This window comes from Epargyreus clarus, unplaced genomic scaffold, assembly GCF_041222505.1.
Source record: "Epargyreus clarus isolate Ecla_fem2 unplaced genomic scaffold, WU_Ecla_fem_2.2 ptg000010l, whole genome shotgun sequence".
NCBI classification, from domain to species: Eukaryota; Metazoa; Arthropoda; class Insecta; order Lepidoptera; family Hesperiidae; genus Epargyreus; species Epargyreus clarus.
Window position 1 is genome coordinate 2,436,595 of NW_027332218.1, and position 26,538 is coordinate 2,463,132.

General features: G+C 33.6%; 1 long non-coding RNA gene across 3 annotated transcripts; it reads right to left on the reverse strand.

The window, feature by feature from the left end:
- Positions 1–22,162: 22,162 nt before the first annotated feature.
- Positions 22,163–25,432, reverse strand: LOC140745307 (uncharacterized). Of its 3 annotated transcripts, none has more exons than XR_012102650.1 (4): positions 25,077–25,432; positions 24,933–24,996; positions 22,857–24,852; positions 22,163–22,774 (listed from the first exon to the last, which is right to left on the reverse strand). It is a non-coding gene; the product is annotated as an uncharacterized LOC140745307 (long non-coding RNA). The 3 variants fall into 3 exon arrangements; XR_012102649.1 differs by having other exon boundaries at positions 22,857–24,299; positions 24,658–24,852; positions 24,933–25,432; XR_012102648.1 differs by having other exon boundaries at positions 24,933–25,432.
- Positions 25,433–26,538: the final 1,106 nt, after the last annotated feature.

The window sequence follows — 26,538 nt, forward strand, 5'->3', positions numbered from 1 at the left end:
CTAAGTGCATGACTAAAGAAAATATAATCAGTGGGTTTAGAGCTACCGGCCTCTTCCCGTACGATCTCAGTGCAATTTCTGAAGAAGCGTACGCACTTTCAGTACTTTTCGTGTTTTCACTTTAGTGATATATTTTGCGCACCTCTAGTTCACTGAAACATTTCTTATTATATTTAAACAGAGATGATAATATGCATTTGCATATCCTTGGATTCTGTTAAATGTTTCCTACAAAATTTCTTAAATGGTTTACATGTTTTCCTTTTATAATGTTAATACATTTTATTAGTATAAAAAATATAAAATATAATTTTATAGTTTCATAATTATTATTTTAATTATACTGTTTCTGCCTTCAAAAGCTACATGCACAATTGCAATACCACAACCATTTCAAGGCATGTCAGGCAGTAGTCTCCCACCTTTAGACTCGCAAGGGAATTGTTACATTTGAAAAAGCGGACGGCATAGCATGTATCTATACTAAATGGCTATGTCCAATATCATTAATAGAAAATATGTATTATAAATTATTATTAGTTACCTTTTAATAATGTCATTAATTATAAATGTTTACTTAAATATAATATTAATGGAATGAATACTTTCAAAAGTATATACAATATTTATAAATAAATGTTATGTAATATGTTTACCAAATATCTTCCATTTGAACAAAATAAAACACGATCAAACTTATAACATAACGAGCTTTTGCCCGCGGCTTCGCTCACGTATCGAAGTAATATTTTCGTCCCCTATTTTATCCCCTTGGGGGTAGAATTGATCAAAATCCTTTCTTAGCGGATGCCTACGTCATAACATCTACTCGTACCTGCATACCAAATTTCAGCCCGAATAGTCCTGTGGTTTGGGCTATGCGTTGATAGATCACTACATTTGGAACTTACTTTTCTGTAAATAATAATATGTATATATTTTTTATTTGTTACTTATATTATTTAAATAGTGAATTTTATAATGTTGAAATTTTCAATAATGTTATTTATCATTTATTTTGTTATTCACTAATTTATTCATATTATGTCATTTTATGATACAATATTTTTTAAATGATCAATGTATTTATTTTATTAAATATTACAGTAATGATTTGCTACTATATTTATAATTTATTTATTACTATAAATATATTGTAGAAATAATTTTCAATTTTGGTTCATGTATTGTAACTCTATTGTTTTCGTTATTGTATCATGCATTGTAGTTTGTACCTTTAATTGAGGTGACACTCACCAAGATTGCAATTGTATACCTACTCTCTTTTCTATTTTTTTATAACATATTATATTTAATCGCATTTAATTGATGATACTAATAATTAGAGGTAAGGAACCAATTATGGAATACGTACTTAATATGGAATACTGGAATATTTCTAAAACTAACCGCCATGAATATTTCAAAAGTGTGTCATGTTACCCCTCCCGCTACCAACATTCGACGGCCAGTGCACGCTCGGCATTCGTCGGCTTCGAACGTGAGTGAGAGTACGTGACACTGTTAAAGCAATATCAATCGGACATTTACGTTAGTTTCATATATATGTTTTCTTATTATTATTACATATCCCATAAGTTGACAAAAATTTAACCTAGATACACGTAAGTAGTAGTAGTAGTATTTAAATGTCATTTCTATTTTACAAATATTTGATAATATAATGAGTTATTTCTATTTTCCTCACGTCATCATATTGTTCATAATATGGAATATCGATTAGGTCTTAATATGGAATAGTATTGCATAATAGTACCTCAACATAACCTCAAGTTCTTAATGTGGTAACTGATTAATATTTCCCTCTTTTACAAATATACATGGCCCCCCACCAGTAAAAAAAAGCATGGGACAAAACTAATATGACCAATGCTATTGAAGCTGTCAAAACCCAAAAAATGGGATTTAAGAAAGCTGCGCAGGTCTTTAACGTTCTTCGGACTACCCTCTTCCGGTATTGTCATTCCAACGAACCAAATATTTACTGCCGCCTTGGCCGTAAAACCGTTTTGAGACCTGACATTGAACACATGTTACTTCAGTATGTCAAGCAAATGGAGAAACGGTATTTCGGGCTTACAGGAAATGATGTGAAGAGAATGGCATATCAATTGACGGTAAGAAATAACTTAAAACATCATTTTAACAATAGAACAGCTGGACGTATATAGTTAAAAGGGTTTTTAGCAAGGCATAAAGATTTCCCCGCGCCAACCAACTGGTACATCATATGCTCGGGTTAAGGGTTTTACGAAAGAAAATGTTAAATCCCTTGATTTACTGGAAAAGGAGTTTGAGTTATTTAAATTACTACTAACTAGGATCTACAACGTAGACGAGACTGGGCTTAGCATAGTTCAATCGAAGACACCCAAGGTTTTAGCTACGAAGGGTAAAAAACAAATAGACGTCCTGACTTCCGCGGAGAGCTGTACCCCCGCTGATTATATTCCCACGCAAAAAAATGAATGTTTTGCTCATGAAAGGAGCACCCATTGGTGCTATTGCGCGTTGCCATCCGTCAGGGTGGATCCAGGCGGACATCTTTCTTGACTGGTTTAAGCATTTTATCCAACACACAAGGCCCTCAAGAGCAGTACCAATTTTATTGATTTTAGATGGCCATTACAGCCATACACGCAATATAAATTTCATTGACTCGGCAAGTGAAAATTTTGTTACTGTTCTGTTTACCTCCGCACTCAACGCATAAAATGCAACCTTTAGACACGACAGTCATGGGCCCTTTTAAATCCTACTATAACGAAGAAATACGTCAGTGGCTTTTAACTCACCAAAGACCTCTCAGCCCTTTCGATGTTGTGGAAATATTTGGCAACACTTATTTAAAAATTCAAAATGCAGAGTTGGCCATAAACGGGTTTAAGACCACAGGCATTTATCCCCTCAACAGAAACATTTTCACATGCCGATTTTATAACTGAGGAGGATGAATGTGAAGTTTTATTTTGAGATTACGCAAGATATCCTAACACAAATTGACAACATAGAAATCGATCTTCTCGACAAAACATTAAACCTAAGTATCAGTGATGATGAAGAAAATATTTCACCCCCCTGTATGAACTAAAGCCTTTGCGGATCATGTCTACGAGTGAGGGTAGTGAAGCCGAAATTGATGCCGCAATTCAGGATTTTCAAGTTACTTCGTCGTCTAAGTGGACAGATCCCAAAGGTAATCAGCGAAATATAATTCCCTTTAATAAATGTTGTGGCATGCCGCTTTCTATTCGCATTTCAATGACTGATAAGTCACCAGCTGATTTTTATGCGCTTTTGGTGGCAAATAACCTTTTACAAGAAATCGTGGATATGCACTAATGCTTTCGCAATAACCAAGATAAGTAACACTGCTTGTTACTGCGTAACGCGCTTCGCGCAGTACAGGCGACCGTCCGCGGCTGGCGGGGGACCCGCACCCCTTCCTCGCGTCCAGAACACTCGTCCGCGAACCCGCTCAATGTACACACGCCGGTCGTTCCCTTATTTGGAAATACACAGTTCAAACCATATTCGGCGAGTTTCTATTCAAAGCCAAGACGCCCAGCTTACCACTGGGGCCTGACACTCAAACACTGCTGAAGCTTCGAAAAGTGCAAGAATTCGCTTATGGTCTGAAACGAATCTTTCTGATATGAAACAATTTTTCAGCTTGATTTTGTATATGGGTTTGGTAAAGCTTCCAAAACTAGCTGATTATCGGTCCACGGATGAAATCATTGGACAAAATTTTCCTCGATCTGTAATGTCAAGAAATAGGTTTGAACTGCTCTTACAAATGATCCACTTTTCCCAAGATGACGAAAACAACAGATCGGACCGTTTTCACCGCGTTCAACACTTACTGGATATGCTGAATGTCAATTTCAAAACAAATTTATTCCCAGTCAAGACATATGCGCTGATGAAAGTATGGTTCCCTTTCGAGGACGCTTGCTATTTGGCCAGTATAATAAACAAAAACCTCATAACTACGGGATCAAACTCTTCAAACTGTGTACCCTACCTGGTTATACATTTAAATTAAATATATGCTGATAAACAAAATGACGAAGTTAATGTCACGCCTCAAAGAGTTGTAATGAACCTTTGCCAAAACTTACTTAATAAAGGACATTCGTTATACACAGATAACTGGTACACAAGTGTACCCTTAGCCAGAGAGCTGCTGGAAAATGAAACGCATCTAATTGGAAGTTTACGAAAAAATAGGAAACATTTTCCTAAGGTTATCGTTTCTACGAAGCTGAAAAAAGGCCAGTTTATAGCGAAAGCAATTTGATCTGATTTTGAATGTCGCAATGGTAAACGCTTTAGTTTTGTATAAAAGCGTCACAAATAAGTCCATACCTATAGTAGATTTTAGAAAAGAATTACTAAAGAGCATATTATTGACATAATAAAGTCAAAACCTTCGATACCCAGAGCACCTTCGGACCGAAGAACAAGAAGAAAGCACGTTCTTCAGTAGAAAGAAGGACCTTCTTTGAAGGTGCGTCGGGCTTGTGTAGAATGTTACAAGAAAAATGTGTCAATATTTGAGCGTATAATAGCCAGAAACAAGAGCAAAAAAGTACTTACTTTCTGTTATGTTTGGCCAGATAAACCATTTCTGTGTGTTGAGTGTTTTGCCAACATTCATATATAATAAATTTATAGGTATTTTTCATCACTGTTCCTTTTTATATGGCTATTTGGTATCGTTGTTAGCTACCAAAATGTCAAAGAATGTTGTATTGTGTTCAATTTTTACAATAAATTTCTTTGCATGGTAATTGTTGCTTTTTTTCTATGTTCTTAAATTTTCCAAGAACCAACTTGACATATAGAAGCTAGAGGGCCTCGCGGGTCAATTCATATGAGATTTAGGTTGACAGCACTGTCCAACAGCCTGTAAGAACGCAACGAAAACCCTCGTAAAATGCGGTCATCACTGACTGACGCGGCTTGAACTGAAAGTCTATATGTCAACCGTCACTGACCGACACGGACTGGGCGAGAAACTGCGTTTTTTTTCTCGGCATAGAATGTGTTAAGAATCTTGTGCTAAAAAAGGACTGTCTAGGCCTCGAATAGATGAATTTGTAGTCCAACACCATGATTTTATACAAGGCTCATTGATATTAGCACTGAACAATCAAAACCTGGACGATCATTATTTATGGACGAATCATTATTGCAAATCTAGCTGTTTCAAGAATATCGACGGAGATACCCTTTCAGGCCTACACTGAGTCGCTAAACCTTCAACACTCAAGGTTAGCGGAAAGAGGCATTCAAAGATCTGTTAATGAACGCGTTTGTTTAATATCGCCCGAAGATGAGGAGGCAGTGTGTAGACTGATAGCCAGTGATCCTAGACTAAGAGTCAGGCGCATTGCTGTGCAATTACAGCTGAATGGATTGTATGGAGAGTTTTAAACGAGAGGGATTACACCCCTTTCAGTTCAAAGACAATTGGAGTAGATCATGCAACCAGATCTGTATTTTGTTCGTGGCTCAACAGTAACAGTAAGATATAACCCTGGTTTACTGCAAAAGATACTGTGGATAATGAGGATAAATTCACTAGAGCTGGCATTACAAATCACTGAAATAATTATCTCTGGTGCTCCGTAAACCCAAAGGTAGTGCGCCAAAATTCGTTCCATCGTGAATTTTTGGTAAATGTATGGGCAGGCATAATGAACGATTGTTTGATAGGGGCCTTGGAATTGCCTCCTGCATTAAACGGCGCTAGATTCCTAGAGTTCCTGCAAATACAATTTGCAGACAGTCTGTTGGAGCTACTCTTATCGTACTGTCAACATATGTGGTTATAGCTTGATGGTGCACACCGCCCACTGTTCTCAAACAGTGAGAGGATATTTAAATACCCACCATTCGCCACGGATCGGACACGATGGTGAAATAGCTTGGCCACCTCGCTCACCCGTTTTGACACTGTTAGATTTTTTTTTACATGAAGCAAAAGGTGTACGCTACAGTTCTCAATTCCAGAGAACAGCTCGCCTGGATAATAACGGCAGTTGGCGAAGAAATAAAAGCCGATTTTGAAATGGTTTGCGCTCATCAAAATGAACTTTTTAGTTTTGTACTTAATTAAATCAACTTTTTAGAGTGGGGCCCTCTTTTAACTTTCTGCCCCGGACCTCATTCAACATTTCCGCCCTGGGCCTCCAACAACCGTAGTCCGACTGTTTATATCCTACTAATGTTCTTATTTTTATTAGTTAGTTAAAAGGAAATATCGTAAAAAGATTGATCTTATGGGTAAAAGAATTTTGACACTAAGAAATAAGTGCAAAAGTCAAGCATCAAGAATTCGCAGGGCAGAGCTTTCTCTGCTATCCAAATCAAAAATTTTTTGGAAATACTTTGAAAAATTACCTGAACCGTCGAGAATATTTACCAAGCTTCAAATAAGGAATTTAAAAATAAAGCCAAGGGGAAGAAAGTACAATTTAAAAGAAAAAATACTCTCACTCACTTTATTTCAACAAAGCCCTAAGGCATATAACTTACTGCAAAAGCTGTTTGCATTACCTTAAAAGAAGACGCTTCAAAAATTGTTAAACACTTTTTTCGTGAAACCCGGTATTACTGCCCATATACTGGATAATTTAAAAAAAATTGGTGGAAATGCTGCCCACTGAGTAAAGGCTAAGTAATCCAATTCTTGATGAGGTCTCCCTAGCACCGGGCCTTTATTACAATAAAACTTTAAAAGAAATAGTTTGATTTGAAGACTTCGGATACATGAAAAAAATAAATATAGCTGATCACGCTTTGGTATTGATGGTCAAAAGTATTACATTATTTACGTTTTGCAGAAGCACAACGAAAAAAGAAGATTTAAAAATAATTTTGAAAGAAACCATCAAAGCCATTACAGGTACTGGTTTAAAATTTATGCACAATTTGTGATCAATCAACGACTAATTTGAAATTACGATACAAAGAAAATGGGCTCGTTAATATAGCCAAGTGGGAACATTTAAAATTATTTATGGAGAAGGATGTGGAGGAAAATGAATTAAAACTAGTTAGTAAATTAACTGATACACACATAAATAAAGACAAGATACCAAAGATGAAGGTGAAATACGCAGCTCAAGTATTTAGCCAACAGTTTTTTTGTACAAGTGAGTTAATGATTAATTACATGTTTTTTTCCCAATTAAGAGGCCATATCATCTTATGTGCATAAAAGTGCTAGCGACTGATTGGTGGGATTATATTAGACTATCCATCCTGTTTACATTTTAACAGCCTGTGGACCATCACATACTTTTATTTGTAAAATGCTAACAAATAAACAGATTAGTCACCTGTTAGTAGGCGGTCAACATTACTTTTGTACATCATATAAATGTTGCCTGCTAGTAGGATGGAAGAAAGTTGAAAAAAAAAGAAATTTTGAATTTTCATCTTGACACCCAGGGTCCAATATAAGTGTTATTAATTGTGTAATTGTTTTAAAATTCTGAGTTACCTATGTTTAAATGCCTAAATTCTTTGTCAATAAAAATCTTATGCCCATCAATTTTTTTTCATTTCAAGACATAACATATTACCAAAGGAATGCAACGACATGGCAAATATATAAGATGGACAACTTATTTGCATTTTACATGGTAAAACGAATTTTAGAAGTTAGACAAGAACTGACGCTGGTATTAAATGAGCATCCAAACTGCACCAGAAAATCTAACACCAATAGAATATTCAAACCTTGAGGAAATTGAAAAGATATTTGAACCTTTGGAGGCCTGCACTGTTGGTATATCTGGTGAAGAGAATGTCACGATATCGCTGATAATTCCATTATTAAAGGCCTGGATTTAAATTGGTTGAATTGGAAAATCAATGCAATTCGGATTTTGCAAAAAAAAATAATTGGGTGTATGAGAGCATGTGTACAAGCAAAGCTTAAATCTTATGAAACACGTAGTCCATGTATGATTGCTACTTTATTGAATCCCCATTTTATGAGACTTGGATTTACTTTGAAATTGGAGCAATTATATAACGAAAACGAGTGTCTATGGGATATCAAATCCCAGAATTATCGCAACAAAGAAATGCGTTCAACATCATTGCGAAATATTGCTCAACAAATACAAATTGAAGGACTCACCCCTACTGAAGTCAAAATAAAATTAAAGCCATAAGGGCCACATATTATTTAGAGATTGATAAGATACAAAAGACCTCAAGATCTTTCGCTAGTGGAAACGTATTTGTCCCAAAAGTGAAGTGGTTTCAAGAACTGGACGCCTTGATAAAAAATGTAACTGAAAAAAGAAAAACAACAGTAAGTAATTATTGTACTAATTTGTTTATTTATAATAATATATGAACATAACTTCAATACCTACTGTACTAAGAGTGTGACAAATAGATGGTAAAGCAGATATTCGCGATGGATTTTTACACACTGTATTGGATTGTCATAAATTAATTAATTCTATCAAACTGCCATGACAGACTTCCGGCAGTCATAAAGTAGTTCCTAAATGGGTCTCTTTTTTCTTTTGCAGTCATGGAATGGTTACCTCTTTGTTGGTCTGAAATGCTTGGTAGTGGATTTATTTCCGATCTCCGTGTACCTCTATTATATGTCCATCACTATCCTCTCTGTCTATACAAGTTGGTGTTATGTAGAATCTTGATTTCTTTCGCAACCAATTATGAAGCGCACAGGCTGCACAGACAATTACATCAACTGTATCAACATTGACTGGAATTGCTTTTTTCGAATATTCGGAATCTAGAAACTAGAATTCCAAAAGCATTTTCACTTATTCGCCTTGCACGGGACAATCTGTAGTTAAAGACTATTTGCAGTACTGAGTTGCACACCCGCATATGGTTTTACTAAATAACTCTTTTAGTGGAAATGCTGCAGCACCAACTATAACTCCATTTGTTGGAAGCAATCCATCTTCCGACAAAGTGAGGAATTTTTGAAGACACCTCGATCAGAGGCGTTGCCTTTTGCTCCAACGTCTACATATGAAAAACAATAGTCATGGTCTGCAACAGCTAACAAAACTATACTATTGCTTTTTTTAATTAAAAAAATCACCTCCCGAATTCGACGGAGCTTTAATTGTAATATGCTTTCCATCAATTGCTCCATAGCATGAGGGGAAATTCCACTTGGTCTAAAATCCGTCTTTAATAATTTTCCATTCCTCATTCTGGAATGTGTAAAATAAACAAAAAATGGCATTAACCTAGATATTATCTTCGGGTAAACTAAGTATACTTTCTAATTTACAGGATAACTCAGGAATTAGCAACGATGACGCTGGTTTTGTTGCTGAGAGTGCGGGTGAGGGTGCTGAAAATGTGTCAGAATTTACTGAATATAATGACAATTCTACTAATTCGACAACTCCACCCGCTCATACGCCTGCTTCAAATTCTGTGACAAAAGTTCAGTGTAATAGAGGACTGCAAGAGGAATGCATGCAAATTTGCAGGCCAACCAAATATGATCATCTATCTTATAATAGAAAGTGGTATCATTCACTGAATGTTCAAATGGTAAGTTGAAATATACATTTAAATTTAATGTAAATATTTCATTCTTGTTGAGATAGAATCTCAACAAGAACAGAATATGAGAGAGTTTCACTTTTTTACAGGTATGTGATAGTAATTAAAAAATAATAAATGTGAATCCTAAGTTCGGTGCAGCCACCCATGATTCATTTATCTCGGCTTCCAGCAAGGTGCCAGAGCCTTTGCGTGGACTTCATCAAAATGGAGAACATGTATGGTTGTTAGGTAAGATGATTAAGCTACATTTCTTTTACTTTATTGTAAAACATATAAAAATTGCTCATTCAAAGTATGCTCTTAAAATTGTTAGTATGGAAGCATTATTATAACAATATCATATTAATAATTTCTAAAGCTATGGGAAAATTAAATTTCTATATTTTTAAACTTGCAGTATAATATTTTTTAGAAAATCTTAAATATTTATTATAATTTATTTTTTTCAGGAGACTCTGGGTGTCCGCTGAGGCCATGGTTAGTAACTCCAATTTTAGATGCAGCTCCTGGCTCTCGAGATGAGATTTACACCCAGGGTCATCTAAAAACCGGAAATTGTATAGAGTGGTGCTTTGGATAACTCAAGTCACGCTGGAGATGTTTACTCAAACACCGAACTTTGCATTACCATCCTGTTAAGGCTCGATAATAGTACTTGCTTGTTCTGTTTTGCATAATATGGCAATAGATGAAAGTTTATCACCTCCTCCACATTCTCCAGAAGAAGAAGAATTAACCTTCACAGATACACAAGAAAATATTTCTACTGAAGGTAGTCAAAATGTGCTAATGCATGTGATGAAAGTGGGTTTCAGTTGTGCCCAAAAACTGGGAAAATACTGGCTGTCAAAGGAACTAAAAATGTATAAACCATAGACACCGATAATTGACTCTTTGCAGAGTCATTCTTTCTCTTTGCAGTCAGTCTTAGCAGAGATTAAGTTTCTATTGACCTCCACATATGTTCCAACCATAAAATTGCGTCCTCTAACAAGTGCAATATTCGGGCCTTAAATTGTAACATTTCAATGGATTACTAGTATTAATTGTCAAATAACATTCTTACTTATAGCTTATAGGTGCAGATCAATAAATCAGATATTATCAGGTAAAATAAAATATACTGAAAATCATGACCCTCTTAAGCGCAAGAGTATTTTAATAAGCATAGAAGATATTTATGAAAAACTGTGGAAATAAAAAAAGGTATTGAAATACTGTGTGCTTAAATTGTTAGTATTATTACAGTAATTACAATTATTTGTAAGCATGCAATGCAAGTCTAGTAAAAAATCAAAAGGACGACGGTTTTTATTCGAAAGAACATTCTTTCCTTATCATTATATAAGAAAAGTCCAAAAAGTTATTCACTTTTGTATAAATCTTTTATGTTGCCTTCAAGTAAGACATTGAAAAAAATGTCACGTGACATAAAATTATGTCCAGGCATAAATGCCATTATTTTTCAATAAAATTAAAAAGGATGTTAGATGTAAAGACGTGTCGGAACAGGCATACGGTTTATTATTTGATGAGATGTCGTTGAATCCTCAAATATTTTATAATAAACTGTAGGATTGCTTAGAGGGGTTCACAACAAACGAAAATAAGAACATAGCAGACCATGATCTTGATTTTTTGGTGAAACGTTTAAAGATAATTTAAAACAACCGGTTGGTTACTTTACGAATAGATTGGGTAAATTAAATTTAAAAACAACTATCAAGACAGTTGTGAAGCATGTTTTTGATTGTGGACTTATTATAATAAACACTGTATGTGACCAAAGTTCAATAAGAATTAATTAATGATTCAAAACCAGCTTACATACCTATTACTGTTAATTGTTAACACTGTGATACAAATATGGAAAATGATTCATTCCAACATATTGCCGATATACATTACGTATATGGTTTTTGCAATGTAAGTGCAAATCTAGCTGTTCTAGAATATCGACGTAGATACCATAACAGGCCTACACCGAGTCGCCAAACTTTTATCGATGTGCACTCTCAGCGCGTGCGTTTATAAACGAAAATTGAAAACCAAAGTAAGTTATCTAATAGTTTTGTTTTATTTAAGTGTTATCAATAAAGATGGCTGTGTGGTATCGTATACAGTTATATTTTTACAGAAGTAACACATATTTAACCTTTTAAATGGGTAGTTATAGTTGCTATGCGTGTAAACATAACCTGTTATTTATTACAATTTTAAACATGGTACCTGTAGGCGGGGTTATTTCGGCTATCCGGTTTTACCCTAATTGATCTTTATGTAGGTGTTATAGTATGTTTTATTAATTCTCTTTTTATTTTTTTTACTGATTACAGGGTGCGAGCGTCAACATGCCACGAACATATGTGAGAAAATCAAATAGACTGCAATGGTCGGAGTCAGACATGCTTTTAGCTATAAATTCGGTGATGGAAGGCAGAATGGGATATTTAGCATCACAGACGTATGATGTACCCAAAAGTTCTTAAGAAGATCGTGTAAAAAGATCAAAGCGGTAAAAGTCCAAAGATGAAGTGTTTCGAAAGTGCCCTGTTACTCAAAAAATCGTGTTCACTGAAGCACTGGAAGGTATGCTAGTTGAACATATCAAAACTATGGAATCGCGACTATTTAGATTGACCGAAACAAATCTACGACGTTTGGCATTCCAATTAGCTGAAAGAAATAATTTAAAACATACTTTCAATAAACATACTGGTCTTGCTGGATTAGATTGGGTTAGTGGATTTCTAAAGCATCATACCGAGTTAACATTCAGATTCAGATTGTATGGAGGTTGGCGATACAAATAATCACTTAATGTTTTTTTTTTAAACCAAGTAGTGTAGAAAATATGTCAATACATTATCTAATAATAACGAGCAAAGCCACTGACCCTGTTGACTTTATTGAGAATTCTGTGATGTATAAAGAAACTGCATTAACCACAACAGAACATGACACGAGCTGAGACGATATAGATATAGACGATATAGACGAATCACAGCTTCCAAGGCATATGACGCTGCACATTGTAATGTACTGGATGGTTCCTTAACCAAAACCACTAATATGGTTTGGGGCAAGTAAATTGAGAGACACTAAAGGATTAAATAGAGGAACACTCTTAGAAACTCAAGTAGTAAAGGAAATAGAAAAAATATTACAAATTAAAACAAATAAATTAGACTTAAAACTAAGTTCTGATTATACTACCATGGGTGCTTCTCCAGATGGGGAAAGTAATGTGTACAGCATTGAAATTAAATGCTCATTGTCAGAAAAAGCTATTAACCGTTATATAACGTCAAAAAATGCCTGACTCAAAAATATACGTTACAAATGCATTTTTTCAACCGAATTGGCCTCCAGTGACTTGTTCTGTTCAATAAAATCAAAAAACATTGAAAGGAACGCGTTTCCACAACCGAGATACCCAACATTAAGTTTAAAAAATGTTTAAACTCAATTTATTTAGCAGTTTAAGTTAGCGAAGAATTCATTATTAATCTTAGAATAGGCTGGATTGTAATTAATATAAAGTACCTTACTACATTTAGTACTTTATAGATACACAGAAATAAACTTTAGACTTACAACCCTCCAATTACAAAATGGAATCCTCTTTCTCAAGATAGCTGGATATGATACGAGAAGACTAGCAAGATCCACTAGAAAATCAATTTAGAAACATTTGTGGCAATAGTGCGTCCAAAATATATAATTTAGCACATGTTGAGAATAAAGCGATTTGCGAAGTAAATTACTATATAAATGTTAATATTTGTCAATTTCTATTATTTTCAAAAACATTTAAATGTATCAGAGATTTGTAAAGTTATGGAAAGCTATGAAAGTATCGAGCGGAACCAACCATATTATTAAAAGAAAAAGGAGAATTAATAAATTTAAAACATTATATTACAACCCAAGTGAAATCAGGTATTGACTTTGAATGTAAATAACAATTGAAATGTATCACAGAAATATCAAGGTTATGGAAATCTGTGTAGAGTGGAACCAAGCATATTATTAAAAGAAAAAGAAGAATTAATATATTTAAAACATTTAAATAATTGTAAATAACAATTGCAATGTATCACAGATTTACAAAGGTTATGGAAATCTGTGTGGAGCGGAACCAAGCATATTATCAAAGTCGCTTGACTTAGGCACTTTAAAGATAGATTTCGATGACAAAAAACATATTAAGCCGGCTAAGGAAAATAGATTGAAGAAATTAATCGAATTACAACATTTTAATTCTCCTTCTTGGCGACATGTTCGCTACAGTAAAGCGTTCCATGATATGATGGCGTTTAGTAACCCAACGGAATCGAATCCGAATAATATGTTTCATAAAACTACGGACACTTTCGGTAAATCATCTCCGTCATACAAATTGTCTGAACAGGTTCTACAAATTGCTTGCGGCAAAAGGGCCGAATGTATAGAAATTAGACGTCAGCGCTTAATTTCTGAAATTTCACATAAGAATGTCCCGGCTGCGCTTGCAAACATATCACCGAGTGAAGAATTTTTATTTGACAAAACTACGTTGTCAGCTCTTATTAAATCCCTCGGAGGGCCTCTTCACTGGTTATCTCATCCTCAATTTCAAGATAAAAAAAAATTAAAAAAGAAAAAGTAGGATTAATAAATTCAAAACATTATATTACGACCCAAGTGAAAGCAGATATTGACTTTAATTGTAAATAACAACTGAAATGTATGCCAGATTTATAAAGGTTATGGAAATCTGTGTGTAACGGAACCAAGCCTATTATTAAAAGAAAAAGGAGAATTAATATACTTAAAACATTTAAATAATTGTACATACCAATTGAAATGTATGACAGATTTATAAAGAGAAATCTGTGTGAAGCAGAATCAAGCATATTATTAAAAGAAAAAGAAGAATCAATAGATTTAAAACATCATATTACGACTCAAGTGAACTCAGATAATGAATTTAATTTCTTGAATAATTGTAAATAATCACCAGAATCAATTGATGAAATGAATGTGAAATATGCATCATCACAATTTTCAATATCAAAAACAATTTTGATCAAAGCAGCTAAAAAGCTGGATTGGATTAGGCACACGCCATTATGAGACGCAATACTTCAGTTTCTATATGCAAAGCGCAAGCGACAAGTTTAAATAGAATTTCTGCATTTAATACAGTAGAAATACCACATTTCTATACTAAGCTTGGTGACTTAATTGAAAAACATAAGTTTATTCCCAACAACATATACAATGCTGATGAAACTGGTATCACCATGGTGACAGACCCAGGAAAAGTGCTTGCCGGAATAGGACAAAGGAGCGTCGGATCTGTTACAAGCAGCGAACAAGGGAATATAACAGTGATGTGTGCGATGAGCGCAGCCGATAGTTTTATATAGTTAATTATAAAAGTATTTCTTATCTGTGCTTATCATAAAATTAAATTAATTAATGCAATAAGGTTTATAAAAAAATTGTTGTTTATAAAAAACTGCTTTCACTTTAAATTGTTTTCACTTTAATATTATAGTAAACTGTGGTTAACGGTGCTGGTTCACAGCTATCTACTTTGTATTAATTATACCTATATGTATTATACTTTGATGTGTAACTGTTTGTTGATCTAAATAAATAAATTAAATAAAAAAAGAAGGTTAAAAAGATGTCAGTCTCTGTCGGTTGGTTTGGTTCCTCCATCTCCCCCAATGCCTCCATCATTGAAGAAGGACATAATAACCAAACAAATGTCGCAGGATCAGTCTGAACGTCTGAAGTTCCTCATAACATGAAAAATAATCAGCTGTGGAAGGTTCAAACAATGATAGACAAGGCGGAACCGGCTCGCAATATGAGCAAAGAATACAATTCAGTGGTAGATGCAAGCTTCATCAAGAAGTCAAAAGCAAGTCGTGATATGTTGTAAGAACTTTGTGGTAACATGTGTGGCGGAGGGAAAACTATGTTTTTTTAGTTTTTGTAAGCCCCTTAAATCTTAAAATCTTAAAAAGCCATAAGTAATAAATCCTTATGTACTCTAATTGCTGGTAAATATGGAAGTGTGGGTAATTCCAATGGACAAAGCATAAGAAACAAATGAACTTTGATGTAGTAATAGAAAAATCTGTATGTGAGCACATAAATTCAATCACTAGGATTAAAAGTTACTACATGAGAGTCAGTTTATCTAGAGAATATGAATGTTGGCTATAGCCAAGTTTCACCATAATTATGAACAAAGCAGCATATTTAATTACAAGGGACCAGTTATATATGACCCATAAGATAGGATTTTCAACACACTTATCAATTCATTCAACATTTTTCACATATATATTATATTGGTATTTCCGAGGAACAAGAAACATATATACGGAGCATATATCATATTGTATATTATTTAGAGCAATGATATATGTTTCCCATCAATTCTCATTGCTCTAAATAAAGAAAAATTTAAGTCCAACTATGCAGTTGAACTATTTTTTTAAGGAAAAATAAGGGCCGCAATCATCCCTTGTTCAAGGAACAATACTGCTACAAGTGATTCAATACTGGCAAAAAATCACAATATCAATCCATGAAATATGTTACCATGGCCTTACACCCCTGACGGCCGGGTACCGTTCCCACACTTACGAAGTATTGCGCAAGAACATTGTGCCACTTAATTGGTTCCTGGAAGTTTCGCTATGGACCACCCATTGACAAGAACGCTCCGTGCAACCACATCCACAGTGCTTTTGTCTCAATCACTGGAGCAAGCGGTCGTCTCTTGATCTTCTACTCGCTCGAGTAGTATTGAGACCAGTTAGGTTTAGGTACAGAAATATTTGTATTTTCTTATATTTTATAGTAATAAATTTGTATCCCTATGTTAATGTGATTGTAACTAGTAATATTTTTTAAAAACCCTTATCGGCAGCCGACAACCATAACTAGTATCAAAATATTTCCTTTGGATAGAACCAAAGAAATAAAAACATATTATTATAATAACCAATTTGCAATTGATTAGCAACAACTTCTTCGACAATGAGCAAACTTTATAAATTTTTGCTTATTGTTGGTGAACATTACTTTCCAGAATTTGATCCTTAGAAACTATCTTATGATGGAATAATACAGGGCTTGTGTATTTCCAAAATGAACTTGTTCTATTTCCAGCATTTTTAAATTTAATGATGCAATTTAAGTTTTTATTACAATTGGCCTCATAACTCCTTTCAGAATTTTTCGTTAATCCTTATAGTTTCATATTTGGCCCTGAAGACCCATTTGAAAAATTCACCCTGTATATTTCAGAAGAGTATACAAAGGAGAAGTTTCACCTCCAAAATATGAATATTATTCATTATTATGTTGTTTGTATGTTGCAAATTTATAATAATACAACATTTTACAAACAAAACTGAGTTTTTCTGAAGTTATGAGAATGTGTTAAATTTTACAACAAATTAATGAATATTCTTTTATTCCCAACTTTAGTTTTAGTTGTTAATAATGACCAGATAAAGACCATGTTGAGCACCTGGTACCCACCACTATGGTAAGAAGACATTATACAGAAGAGATACTGGAAAAAGCCCTAGACAACATAAAGAAATGTAGGATGTGACAAAAATTTACTTCTAAGATTTACAATAGTCTGAGAAGCACATTAAAATATTAATTACAAAATCAACAAAACAAACTAGTTAGTAAGCCCCCCACACTGTTAGCAGAAGAGGAGAAAGTTTATCCAATCATATAATTGCCTTAGCTGACAATGGCGACCAATAAATATGCAAGGTTCAAAAGTATCTTGATGACGACAACAAACAGAATGTCAAAAAGAAAGAGAAACTTTTGAAATGGGAGTGCAGGACTTCAGAAATAATTCAAAATGCTATTAAATCCTTTTTTACTGTAATGTTTTGCTAATGCAAAGGTGAATTTGTGCCATTGCATGTACATAGCGAAGTAAAAATGGTCAGACTGGAGTCAAGGTGCCCCATCTGGCACTCGAATAGCAGTCACAATGTCTGGTTATATAGACTCTGCTATCTTTGATGACTGAACTTTAAGATATTGCTCCTCTCTATTTTAAAGAAAGAAGGAAAAAGGTCGTTATGTAAGACATCCTGCATTCCCATATTACACCGAAATGCAGACTTTATTTTTAGCTGGGAAAACAATATAAAATTCACTTGTATTGAACCCAATTCTACTCACCATACGCAGCCTCCAAACGTGTTATATTCGTGCCTTAAAAACAAATTAGCGGCATGTTTTAAAAGACTAGAATACGAAACGAGGCAAAATTCTTAACGCTTTGCCAGAAGTATTTGCTGCTTTACTTACAAATACTTTTGAAGTGTGTGCTCAAACAGATACACACAATGTGATTGCTGATTTCAAAGCTTGTGGCGTGTATGCTTGTGAACTGAAATAGTCCTTAACAAAGGATATGTTATATCGTAAATAAAAAGTGTGTTAAAAAAGTCCACGCTTGACGCCTGTGACGGCCTGTGTCAACTGTCAAATTGTCAATGACAGTTTCAGACGTTACATGTTATTGTTCTGAGTACGTCTGAGGAAGTGTTGCCAGGTCAGATTTGTAATATTACAGTGCACTCATTAAAAAATTACAGTAGATTGGCATGAAAATAAAGTGAATCACAAAGTTAATTACAGTGTTTTTACAGTAAATAAAGAATACTTCATATTTTGAAGAATTACATTGTATTTTAAAAAATATAAATCAATCACTATCTGTATCAATTGAAAAAGGTTCATTTTTATTATATATTTGATCAGTGAAAGCTTTTATTATTATTTTGAACATTTACGCAGCTAGTTGAATTTCGTAATATTGACTGACGTGCTAAAATGTTGTCCTTAATTATTTCTTGTAATGCAATGCAATACAGGGAATACCTGATTATTGCTTATGCATAAAGCCGCATCTACGTTTTTGTTGTGTGTAACGAATAATAAACACAAGTCAAACACCAAACACAAACAAGCTTGTTGTTTGTTTCAAACACTTACAAACTGACTCGGACGTTAATCCATAGAGTATTATTTGCGTTAATTATATCATATATCGTCAGCGACCACAATCAGTACAGGCAAACAATAGTTATTATTGTTACCTATTTTTTTCAAAGCTTGCAAAGTGTGTGGATTTACTTAGAACTGAAACCAGAGCATAGACTATATATTAGTTTGAGTACAGAAAAATGTGTTACGTTTTACGAAGATATTATAAATTTTTTAACATTAAAAATGAATTACAGTATTGTAATACAGTAAATGCAGTAAAATTACAGTAAATCTTCTGTAATTACAGTGCATCTGGCAACACTGTTCCGAGGTTACAGTACATGAACAGATGATGTAACTTTTATTTAAAAATTGTTTTACAGCCTTGTCTTCTTACCTTTTAGCCTATATGTGAATCTATAATGAGCACTGGTCCACAAATTTCATAGACTTCTATTAAGTTATATAGATATAATTTAATGATTCTAAAATAATAAAAGGACTACATTATATGAGTAGGTACTATTTAATTTCGCTTATGAAAATTTAAATTTGTACATTGCTTTTGTGGTTTTACTTCATTTATTTATATTATTAGTTATAGCATAACTGTCATGTGTCAACTGTCAATGTTGTGTGTGCAGGCAATGCAAGACGCAAGTGTTGGATTTTGGATTTTATTTTATCCTTAATTCCGTAGCATTTTAAAGGGCCAAATTAAAAATATGCCAAACTGTGGTCCATTGAGTGATTATAAGAATAATTCATACGTAAATTTCGTTTGAAAACAGGCGTGTAAAAAGCGGCGCTACCACAGAGTTCCCACATTTAACGGTGGTAATAAAATTAGGTGACTTCTTGATAATGTTAAGTAATTTTGGACATTTATTTCAGCTGTTGTTTCTTTAACGTTAGTGAAGGTGTAGTTTTCAACTAGTAAAAGAAGGTTTGAAGGTGGTAGGACCCTCTGTAGTTGGACTCCGGCGGCACCACCGCCACCTCAATTTCTTCGTAATAACAGCAGGGTTAAACGCTGCTGTATTCTTGTTTGAAGGGTGTGGCAAAGTATTGTAAGTAACCAACCCCCTCTCGCCCCCCTTTAAATGACTTAGTTTTAGGGAGAAAAATAAAGGAGAAATATAAGGCATATAAGATGAAATCAGCTAAATCAAAACCGGACAAATATTCAGTAAGTTACAAAAATCGATAACTTTGTTCAGGTAGCTATGTTATTATGTATTTTGAAACAGATTTATAAATAAGAATGAGAATATTACGAATAATCTGAATTTTGAGTAATAAAACTCCATTTATATTTGAGTACTGAGTGCAAATAAAATTGTGTCTTTCTGTCTTTGATTTGTATAGGACTATAGGTATATTTGATTCTGAATAAATGGATATAGCTGAGTTTGATAATGACAGGTGCCCTGTTGAGTTCAAAATGGCGGCCTCGGATTAGTGATGTTTATAATAGATAGAGATACATACGATAAAGTAAAAACTGTTATATTATTGTCATAAATTTTAATAAATTGTTAATCAGATAAGTGAAATAATTGCTTTTATTATTCTGTGCTCATTATATTCTCAAGTCTGGCGATACTTCTGCTATCCCTTCACAAAAACTTTCTTTTAAATCTTGATTTCCTCAAGACATGGCTCTTTAATAATATCCAAGTAAAATTGTAAATCTTCTCTTTCTTGCCATCCTAATCCAACATGTTTTGCCAACAATTTCCCAACATCGGATATTTTAGTCCGCGTTACAGGCACTCCCGTTGAAAAGGTAATAGGTTCAAGTATGCTTGTATTTTTGCCAGTTTTGCAGACATTAAAGGCTTTATTTGTATCCGATTTATAAAATGGTTCACCGTGGATAAGTTTCTGAGGTCTTCGATCTTTTTTTAAAAAGATTCTTTTGCTTTTGGTTATTTTAAATGGCCATTTCGCTGTTGGTTTAAAAATAACTTGAGTGGCTCTTATGAAGTCTAAAATAATAATATCCCTTAGATTTCTGACGCATACCTTGAAATGATGTTGCAATATTCTTCTGGTTCAATGATTACTTCTCTTTTCTTTAGAACCTTTTCTATATTGCCAAAGACTCTGTCCGGGGGCATAAAACAATGCCCTGTTACATTGTTACGTGTTACAGGAAATATTATTTCAATATGCTTGACAGAGACATTTTCCAATATCCATTTAGATAACATACTTACCATGTCATCTTTTTCTCCTGCAGCATTTTGAAGAACGCCTGTGCTCGTAGTTTATGCACTCTTAGTTCAGTCCTTAACACTACAAAGACGGCAAAATTTAACTACCTACAAAGACGGCGGGTGGTCAAATGACTGCAAGTACTCATATTCAGAAAATTCTTTATTAGTATAAAAAATGCTACTATGAACTTTAATGATTGTAATATAATGCTCATAATTTATAGTATTTAACATATCTAATTGCAATTTTTACATTTAAAAGTTTTTATTTCATTACAAGAACCACAAAGTGGCTTTTTACAATAATAACATACTTTATTAGTTTTATTTTTACATTTACTAATATAACATTCTCGCCTTTTTCGCTTCTTTTGGATCGGTAACGAAGATTGAGAAGTAGACGGCATAGGTTCTACAACCAAAGGCTCAGAACCGGAAAGTACTGTTTCAATTTCATTATATCCACTAAGTGCACTCGCTAAATCCAAAATAAATGTTCTCCGTTTTATATTTATTCCTGTCAACTTCTTATATATAATGTAAGAATTGATTCCTGCTAGATCTAAAATGTTTAGTATTTTGTTCACTCCGTTTATTTGAGGAATAAAACGAACTGTGAACATTTTAAATATCAGTCATTGTTAAATTTGAACATTTTAGATGTTTATTTTTATGTGTACATATTATTCTCTCTGGTGCTATTTTTGGCATGTACCTGTAAAATAGAAGATAATGCTATAATTTAAGCGAGTATCATGTCTTCTCAATGTTCCATTGGCCAAACTCGGCGACGAGGGCAGTGATTTCAAATGCTGGGCGTAAGTTATGTTTTGCGTCGGGATGCAGAAAGACCGAATTACTTATATATATAATTTAATCAAAACCGAATGTCACAAGTTTTGTATTAAGTCTAACCTAAATTATAACTAACTATCCTAAGTGACTTGCTGGGGCAATGTTAGCGCCCAGAGTGAATTCCCACATTCGGGACTATATGATGGAAACAGAGCGGTGGTGCGGAGTCAGCGTTCTCACGGCACGGCGGCGGTGCAGGATCGGATGACTTCTTTATAATTTTGTTTAACACGTTAAATGCGTGTGTTAATATCTAAAACTATCCATAAATGCGGTACAGTGTTGCCAACTTGGATTTTGAAAAAGGCGTAGGCCAGATTAGAAAATTACGTAGAAATAGTAAAATTTCCATATGAGAAATACGTAGATCTACGTACTTTTTTTTTTGATTGAAATTAAGACAGTAGGGTAGGTAAAAGTGAATAAAACGACAATTCATAAGACCCTAAAAGTTGCAGACAGACAGCAGATAGATAAAACTGGTTAGAGAGATATCTCCGTGAACAAAAATAATAATAAATAAATAAATATTCCAGTAGCCGGTTAGTTTTTACAATATCTACATTCTACATGTGAAACCACCACTTACAGATAATTTAAAAAAGTTCGCTACTTTCAGGGTCATCGATTTATTTAAATTATTCAATTTTTATTATCATTTTCAGACAAATTAAATTTATACATATATTTATTAAAATGTTTAATGTGTTCCTGCGAAGGCTCGCGGTTTATTTTTAAGCCACTTTTCGTGAAAAGTAAGCCTGTTAGCGTTTCTGTGGAAAGTCTGTTTCTTATGCTAGTTTTCATCAAATTGATCGCAGAAAACAGACGCTCGACATTTGCACTGCTATGTGGCAATACTAATAAATTTTGCGCAAATTGGGCCAGTAAAGGAAACATTTGAGACGAGTCGCCTTTTCTTATTTTTGAAATATGACGCCAAAACTCATCTGCTTTGATTAGCTGATCCTCTTGAAATGGAAGATTAGTATTTCTTAGCGTTCTCCATTCCCGGTCTAATTCTGTCAAATTTGTTGGACATAATCCTGAAAATAAATTATTAATTGAAAACTAAATAAGACACAGACTCAACTTTTAAATAAAATATTTGAAGTTAATGATTATTACCTGGAAACATTTGCCCTAAATGAGCTATAGACGGTACAGAACGTCTTAAATTTGAGTCCAGCAATGTGTCAGGGTTTAAAAACCTTAAATTTTTCAACCTTTGTCTGTGCTCATCTTCAAAAGGGAAGCGATTTTTTATTTGAATAAGACTTTCAATGTAAAACTCAAGACATTTTTGTCTTAACTGTCTTATTTGATCTGGATGCATATTGTTTTTGTTCATTGAAATTAAAGCAGTAACATTGCCTCCTAAGTAGATGTCTTCCAGGGGTAAATGGTTTTCAATTTTTTCAAAATCAATATTCAATATTTTTGTTTCCAATGCTGCAACTTTGTCATGGACATGAATGCTTGTTTTTTCCTGTTCAGTTAATTCCAAATATTCTGGTTTTAAAAAACATTCCATTATGGTCTTGTAGGTTATAAAATTTTTTTCATATAGCAAGTAGAGTTTTGGGCTTTCAGATTGCATTTCTTTGTTCAAATCATTGAAGTATGGCAACACAAAATTTAAAAATTCTAAATATATTTCTGTGGTTGGTTCCATACATTTATCAAGGATTGACTGAGCTGCAAGCAATCTGTCAGTTAACACAGCACTTTGAAAATATAATTTCAATGCTGGTAGTTGTTCTAGAAGCCTTTTTACAACTTGTAACAAGGACAGCCACCTTGTTTGGGCAGGGTGTAATAGTTTGAATGGTTTAACATTTACAAAACATTGAAACTCTTTGTAGTCTCCAATGCGTTTTGGACTATTCTGTATATAGTTGTAAACATCACGAGCAAAGTCCTCCACACCTCGTGGTAACTTTTTGCAAGCATATGAGGCACAAAGGTGAAAAGAGTGACATATGCATTTCATTAGAAACAGATTCGGAATATCTTTTGCAAACAATGTAGACAAAGAATGATGTTGTCCAAACATGGAATTAGTTCCGTCAGCTGCAAATCCAATCATATTTTCTTTGAATGGAATATTCTTTTCTTCAAAATATTTTGTACATGCATTATGTAAGACTGTAGCTGTACCGTCAACAACTGGTATTAGACATAGAAAACTATCTTCAACATGAAAATCAACTGCAGTCCTTACAATAAGTGCCAAATGTTTAGTTGATGATCTGTCTGTGCTCTCATCAACTATCAGTGAAAACTTATTTTTTTGTAACATTTCAATTAATTTGTTTTCAGCTACTTTACCAGTAACATTTGTAACAATAGCATGTGCCTTTGTTCTTCCAAAAGTTAATTCTGATGCAAGCTTTGAATCTTGGGCAATTGATTGTACAAGATCCTTTAGACTGTCTGCTAAACTAAATGGTAGATTGTGCTCTGCTAGGAAACATGCCATCTTTATTTCTCCAGACTTAATTTTATCTGTGAATGACTTTGATGCAGACTCAGGCAACATTGAAATAATAGTAGGTTGAAGTATTGCACCTGAAAGTAAAAATAAACGCATTAACAGGACTGCGCTTATTTTTATCATGCAGGCTGGCTCTAGCTGTAGAAAAAAATATCCTGAATACTGAAACTGAAACCATAATCCTTCACATCTGATAATTAAATAAACTTACATTCACTAATGACAATAATAAAGTAAAGGAATATTAACATTATTCTGAACTTAGAACCTAGTTCTTTCTTACACTTTATTGGAAAAGTAAGTAAATAATTTAAAACATAAAAAAACACACCAGTAGACCACACCAACCTTTAACATTATTCTTATGTTTAAAAGATTCTGCATGCTTCTCCAAAACTCTTTTACCTCCACCACATCTCAAGTCACACTTACATGAATTACAATAAAAATAGTAATCTCCTTTGTTGCTTTTTTTAATCCAACCTGAATACTTTTGGTCCTTTTCCCACAAGTGTGAATATTTTTGTTCATAATGCAGCTTTCTTTTTTTAGTGGGAGTAACATTGCGCTCTTCCTCACTGTCACTGCTTCTTTCCATAACAGAATTCAATTAAATTGAGCAGGAAGCTGAAAAATATTGAAATTAAACTAAACAACACCTTCGATATCTTAGTTCGAAATATTTTTAGGTTAAGATTTACTTTTACCGTTTTATTTACAGCAAGACGCCAAGTTTTACACAGTCTTAATTCAGTTAAATTGAGCAGGAAGCTGAAAAATATTGAAATTAAACTAAAAAACACCTTCGATATCTTAGTTCGAAATATTTTTAGGTTAAGATTCACTTTTACCGTTTTATTTACGGCAGACACCGCAGACAAGACGCCAAGACGTTTCGTTTTACACAGTCACATGAGTCTCAGTTCTTTTGAATTGACTGATGACTGACACTGTTTTTAAAATGAATGGCGTAATAATAAGTTGAGTGGCGAGGCGAGGCGAGTATGCGCTAGTATAAAACGGAACGTTTATTAACTTTTTTTTACGAAAGTAACAAAAATAATGCCCATTCAGTCTAACAACGGGATATGTTATTTTGCAATTGAATAATTTTGATAGAAAATACGTAGATTCTGGGACTAAAGTTCGTAGGTTTGCGTGGAAGGCTTAAAATACGTAGATCTACGTAAAAAGACGTAGAGTTGGCAACACTAATGCGGTAAGTGTCAAATTTGATTCGTTAAAGACTTGCCGACCGTACGTCACGTATCATTTTCAATACGTAACTATACCTTCCTTTGTATGCTATTTTTTAATGAAACATATATTTTTTGGTGTTTAAACTGCAAAAATAGAGATCCATACCTACAATGTATCATTTTCATAGCACAAGGTTCTTAAGCGTAATTTCTGAATTATTAGGTACCGTAAACTGCTGCAACTTTGCACGGATTTTGAAGTTTTTTTTTAATATCTCTGAAGATATGCATTTTTATGGATCTCAATGAGTTATTAATGAAATAAAGACTTTATGCCGTACCGAATACAACCTAAACCTTGTTTTAACATGTGACATTTTAGAATTACAATTGTTCAAAGTCATAGGCAAAATTGTAGGTTAAAAACGCAACTTTGCCTTGGAGCTTATTGCATATATTAAACTGCTCATTTTTTGTACTATTTTTTCCCGTATGAAGGGCTTACCATAGATGTTTCTGGAAGTAAAACTGTTGCCACTCAGGTGATAGTTTTTTTTTCACAGCTAATAGGCAAAGTTGACACAGGTACCACAAACTTTTCATACAAAAATGTAGTTGGATGCAGGGTTGTCTAAAAAAAAACTGACTTATTTAAATATTTTAATTATTTTAAAAATATTATCACATAATTAAAACTAAAATAATCTCTTAAAATGCCAAACAAAAATAGCATATCAGCTATGCTAACCGTAACTTATAATAAGTGTAGTTTGTATTTTTGGTTCAAACTCTGATTTTAAACAAACGTCTGTCATGATTTCCGAATTTAATAATTATTTTTAAACAATTTTATACTAAAACCTTATAGGTATAGAGTATCCGATCTGATAATTGTGACATTTCGAATTAAGAAAAGAAGAATAGTTGTCACTGTCAGAGTTTAAAAATGGAAGTTAGTGGGGCGGGAGAAAAATACATTAGATCAATGTTATTTTATGTTATCCTGATAATATGTTGTGTTGAAAATGTGGAAATAAAGCAAACCAAGAAAGGTTCATTAAAGAAATAAGTGATGACGGAATTAAGATGGTGTCAAATATATGTAACAGTACAA